This window comes from Rhineura floridana, chromosome 7, assembly GCF_030035675.1.
Source record: "Rhineura floridana isolate rRhiFlo1 chromosome 7, rRhiFlo1.hap2, whole genome shotgun sequence".
Classification (NCBI taxonomy): domain Eukaryota; kingdom Metazoa; phylum Chordata; class Lepidosauria; order Squamata; family Rhineuridae; genus Rhineura; species Rhineura floridana.
The window spans coordinates 109,689,430-109,695,234 of NC_084486.1; the positions used below are offsets into that span (position 1 = coordinate 109,689,430).

At 37.3% G+C, this 5,805-nt stretch overlaps 1 long non-coding RNA gene across 1 annotated transcript; it reads left to right on the top strand.

Moving 5' to 3' along the window:
* Positions 1-3,058: 3,058 nt before the first annotated feature.
* On the top strand, positions 3,059-5,397 carry LOC133388498 (uncharacterized). Its single transcript, XR_009763834.1, has 2 exons — positions 3,059-3,143; positions 4,166-5,397. It is a non-coding gene; the product is annotated as an uncharacterized LOC133388498 (long non-coding RNA).
* Positions 5,398-5,805: the final 408 nt, after the last annotated feature.

Below are 5,805 nucleotides of genomic sequence, written 5' to 3' on the forward strand. Positions count from 1 at the left end.
ATTCTTCCAAGCTACACAGGAAGTAAACCGGACTGTGAAAGGACAACCCAAATTGTGTTTGCATGTTTACAAATTTGTACGGCAGTACAATATCTCGGAGAGGACTGCTCCCTTGGTGCATTCCTATAGCTGCCCATTTCCCTGCTTTTTAAAGTTTGATAGAAATATTTGTTGACTATAGGTACGTTCTTAAGCCGAAAGTTTTTTTTATTATTAGTGAATATCAATGAGGGTGACAGACACATCTCTAAAGGAAGAGAGTTCCATAACTGGGGCACCAGCACAGAGAAGGCCCTAAGAACATAAACATAGAAGATGAGTCTTCTGGATCAGGTCAATGTCCCATCTGGATCAGCATCCTGTTCTTACAATGGCCAACCTGAATTATCTATAGGAAACCAGCAAGCAGGGCCTGAGCAAAAGAGCACTCTGCACTCCTACAGTTCCCAGCAACTGGTATTCAGAAGCATGCTGCCTCTGACTTTGGGGTCAGAGTATAGCCATTATGGCTAGTAGCCACTGAGAGCCTTATCTTCCATGTATTTGTCTAATCCTCTTTTAAAGCCATCCAAGCTTGTGGCCATCACTGCCTCTTTGTGGGAGTGAATTCCATAATAACTATGAGCTGCATGAAGAAGTACCATCTTTTGTATGTCCTTCCAACATTCCGCTTCATTGGATGTCTACTAGTTTTATTATTATGTGAGAGAAAGAAAAACATTTCTCTGTCCACTTTCTCCATGCCATGCATAATTTTATATACCTCTATTATGTCACGTCTTACCCTCCTTTTCTCTAAACTAAAAAGTCCTAAATGTTATAACCTTTCCATCCCCTTGATCATTTTGGTAGCCCTTCTCTGGGTAACAAGATAAAAGTGTGAAGCATTCACTGGAAGCACAAATAGGAGGTCAAAAACCAGAATGCTGGAAAGATGTAGCTTTATTCTGTGCACAGAGGCACCATTGATTTCTTGTATATAAAAAATTTCTGTGTAAAATATGCTAAAGCCCAACGCGTTTCAGCTTGTGCAGTCAAGCCTTCATCAGGGGCTAAAATACAAAATATTGAAAATTTTTTTAAAAAAACATACTAACAACTTAAACACACACATTTTCATTTCTGGAAGGACACAGTTACAGAAATGTTGCAGCCAAATGTTGCTTTCATTAATCTTAGAATATAGTTGCAAAACTCTAACTTAAATACATATCTAATTCTAAAACAACAACAACAACAACACACAATTACAGAAATAATATTGCAGTCAATATTGCTTCAATATTTTCTTATTAATAAAGTATCTTATTAATAAAGTCAGCAGAATCTCTAATATAGGAAGGATTCCCAGAATTCCTGTATTTTATGTTCTGCCAAAAATACATAAAGAAATAAGACCCCCCACAGGATGCCCCATTGTATCTGGATGTGGGTCAGTCCTAGAACCTTTATCTCAGTTTGTTGATTTCTTTCTAAAACCTTTTATACCTTGTATTCCTTCCTATATTAGAGATTCTGCTGACTTTATTAATAAGAGACATGTTCATATAGATGATGCGGACCTTCTAGTTACTATGGACATTAGATCATTATACACTAATATTCCTCAGAATGAAGCCCTTGATATCATACGTGCTACGTTGGATTTAAGAACAGAGATTTATCCTCCTACCCATTTCCTTTATGATTTAGCAGAAATAGCTATGCATAACAATTACTTTAAATTTGATAATCATTATTATTGGCAAATTAAAGGAGTAGCAATGGGATGCCCCATGGCTCCAGAAATAGCAAACCTTTATATGGAAGATTTTGAAAAAGATATCAATAATGAATCTCATGTTGAACAATTAATAGGGTGGTGGAGATATATTGATGATGTTTTTTTGATTTGGAGAGGCACCCCAGAATCTCTCAATGACTTTGTAAGATGGGTTAACAACAAAAACACCAATATTCAATTTGATTATCAATACAATTTGGATCAAATAAATTTTTTGGATTTAGATATTAAGAAACTAAACAATAGTTTACATACAAAAATTTATAAAAAACCTACAGATAAAAATACTTATTTAAAATATGATAGTTCACACCCAAAAGTATTAAGAGATAATTTACCCCATGGACAGTGTCTTAGAATAAAATGTAACTGCACTACAGAGGAAGATTTCTTAACGCAATCTTCGTTTTTAAAAAAACAGCTATGGAATAGAGGATATCCATCCCCTATTATTGAGAATAACTTTTAAAAAGCAGCTAATAAGAAACGGGAGGAACTCTTCATAAAATCATCACAAAAAGATTCTATCTGTGTAAACTGCATATTAACGTTTGATCATATCACTAATAAGTTAGAGAATAGTATAAGAAAACACTGGCATATAGTGGAACATCTTAAGGGCTGTCAGGAACCTCCAAGGATCTCTTATAAAAGAACGAAGAATCTTAAGGACATTCTAGTACATAGTGATTTAAAAGACGTCACTCAACATAGACAGAGCTTACTCCCAGGTACAACCTCTCCCCTGGGTCATCATCCCTGTGGCCACTGCATTTTTTGTAAAAACACCAGCAGAATGACAGTTTTTGTCAATCCTGCCAATCAGAAGAAATATCATTTGAGGCACTTTTCCACTTGTAATACAGATAGGGTCATCTACATTATACAATGTGGATGTAAAAAACTGTACATAGGACAAACCTCAAGAATGGTGAAAATAAGGATAGGGGAACATTGGAGTAATTTAAGGAATAACAGAAGAGGGGCGCCTCTTGTAGAACATCATAATCAGTGCCCTCATTCTATAACAGAATACAAGTTTTGGGTTTTGGAAAAGGTTTTTGGAAAAAACATAGACAATTTATTGCGTAGAGAACTATATTGGATTTTGGAATTAGATACTATGATTCCTAATGGGTTAAATGAGGAATTCAACCTGTTACCTCTACTCTAATTCAGAACAAACACAGTCAACTTAAGTCAGGTGTGGTGAAGTAATTATCAAGCAGGTTCAACTCATTGCATGCTGCAGAGTTCTATATTTCTTTGAATTTGGTTTCAGTTTGCTTTACATGACAACAGCGATAAGGAAGATACCAGAAAAAGTTTGTCTTAATATTTTCCTGAAGAGTTTAATTTTGTAAGTATATATTGAAAATATTGAAGCAATATTGACTGCAATATTATTTCTGTAATTGTGTTTTGTTTTTTTTTAGAATTAGATATGTATTTAAGTTGTTAGAGTTTTGCAACTATATTCTGAGATTAATGAAAGCAACATTTGGCTGCAACATTTCTGTAACTGTGTCCTTCCAGAAATGAATGTGTGTGTTTAAGTTAAGTTGTTAGTATGTTTTTTTTAAAAAAAATATTCAATATTTTGTATTTTAGCCCCTGATGAAGGCTTGACTGCACAAGCTGAAACGCGTTGGGCTTTAGCATATTTTACACAGAAATAGCCCTTCTCTGGACCTTGTCCAGCTCTACAATATTTTTTTTGAGGTGAGGTGACCAGAACTGTACACAATATTTCAAATGCAGTCGCACCATAGATTAGTTTTATGGCATTATGATATCAGCAGCTTTATTTCTATCCTTTTTCTGATAATCTCTAGCGTGGAGTTTGCCTTTTTCATAGCTGCAGCACATTGGGTCAACATTTTCATTGACCTATCCAAGATGACCCCAAGGTCTCATTCCTGGCCAGTCACCACCACTTCAGACCCCAGCAGCATATATGTGAAATTAAGATTTTTTTGCCCTCACTTTATGTTTGTGTACATTGCATTGCATTTGCCATTTTTCCACCCATTCACTCAGTTTGGACGGGTCCTTTTGTATCGCTGTCTAAAGAGCCTTACTTCTTGGAGGACTACAAGCAGGCTTCACCCATAAATCGCAGCCGCATGGGTCAAGGAGCTCCTCTAAGTATCTGGGTCCTGTCATTCAGGGTTTCAATAACCCAAGGTCATCACCTTGAATTGGATCTGGTAGCATACAGGCAGCCAATGGACTTTGAGAATTAGTGTAATGGGACCCAATGTTGCTTAACCTCTCAAGAGCTTGGTAGCCACATTCTGCACAAGTTGCAGCTTCCAGACCATCTTCAAGGGTAGCCCTACACAGAGCATAATTTACTATGGCTAGGCTATCTCTTTACAGGAAGGTCAATAGCTGAAGAACCAACTGAAGTTAGGCACCTGGGCCTCAAGTGACAATGCTGGATCCAGTAATATCCTCAAGCTGTGTACCAACCAGAACAGATTGTCTTCCCAATTTCCAGATATGAAACCCACTTGTCATCAGCACCTCCACCTTGTCAGGATTCAGTCTTTGCTTTGTTGACTCTCATTCATCCCATTGCTGCCTCTGGACACTGGTTTATGCTGTCCCACTCAAAATGTGTGGGAAATACAGGTAGTGACTATCGACAAAGGCGATGGCTGCCTGGGATTTGCTGTCGTAAAAGGCAAGCCAGAAAAACTATTCAAAGTTCAGCCCAGAAAATGGCTGTGGCCTCTTGCTGCTAGCATGAACCAGAGGGAAAGGGAAAGAGACTTGATGTAGCACTAAGCTGGGCACCCCTGCTTGAACAAAAGCAGAGAGAAATTGATGTGATATCTGAACTGGAAAGCGGAATGTCAAGAGGCACGATAATTCAATCTGCTACTCTCTGAGCTTCAGTGATCACAACACAGTCTCACTCTGTGCCTGTCATGGAGAGCTGTACATTGCCCATGCTTGATTTGAGTTACTCTCCAGCTCACTTAATTACTCACTCACAAAACCCACATTATACTAGACAAATAGCTCTTACATTACATAAAAAAAGGAATGCCTCGCCACCTTCCAATAGGCATGTTTTGTGTTTGCATGTTTTCACTCTACTATGCTTGCAGAAGTGTCATCATCGCACTGCCACCAGGAGTATTTTATATTTATTATGATACAATCATGAATCTTAAGCCACTCAGAGTCTCTCAGCCCTCCTCTGCACATAAATGCTTACACCATTTGCAGCTAATCTTGTTTAGCAATTGGGAGAAGTCCATACGTATCTCAAGGATGCAGCCATAAACTGTCTAGTGTCTAAGGTTGCATGGCCAATATGCTTGTTGTATGCCAGTTGTCAAGGCAACAAGTAGTATGCATATTTTAGAAGCATCAGAACAGAGAAGAAGTGTCATTTAAGGTAATGTGCAGGTCTACATGAATTCTTTGTGAATACATGCGCTAGCAGCAACACTTTTGCCACTTGCAAATTTGTTTGCAAATAGATTTTCTGCTGTTTACTCTTGCATATGTAAACTGTACAGAAAATAATTTAGTAGACTGATCCAGTGCCCAGTTAGCTGATGCAAATTGGCTTGAGATCCACACAACGTTAACACATTTTAACTGGCAAACTCATAAATGTATTTCCTGGAACTATTTACTATTTGTTATTTTTGGTGCTTTTGGCCACCTGGGTCACATACCATCAGTCTGGCTCCCTACCTTGATGGTTGAGAATTTTTAAATAATTTGGACTAATATATTGCCAGAAATAAAGTTTCTCTTTCTTTCTCTGCCCTCCTCTTACACACATACAAACACAGATTCTGTTAAAAAAAAACAGTAGTCCACACATTCACTACTGTTTGATGAATGTTACAGAACATAGGTTTTTTAAAAACTGGCAAGTCAGCAAAGGTGATTTTTAGTTTTTTTAAAAAATGAATGGCAGAGTGTAATTGACACAGATAGGTAAGTTGGGTAGATCTGTGTAGATTTTAAGTTTTTAAAAACTATGATTGCAATGA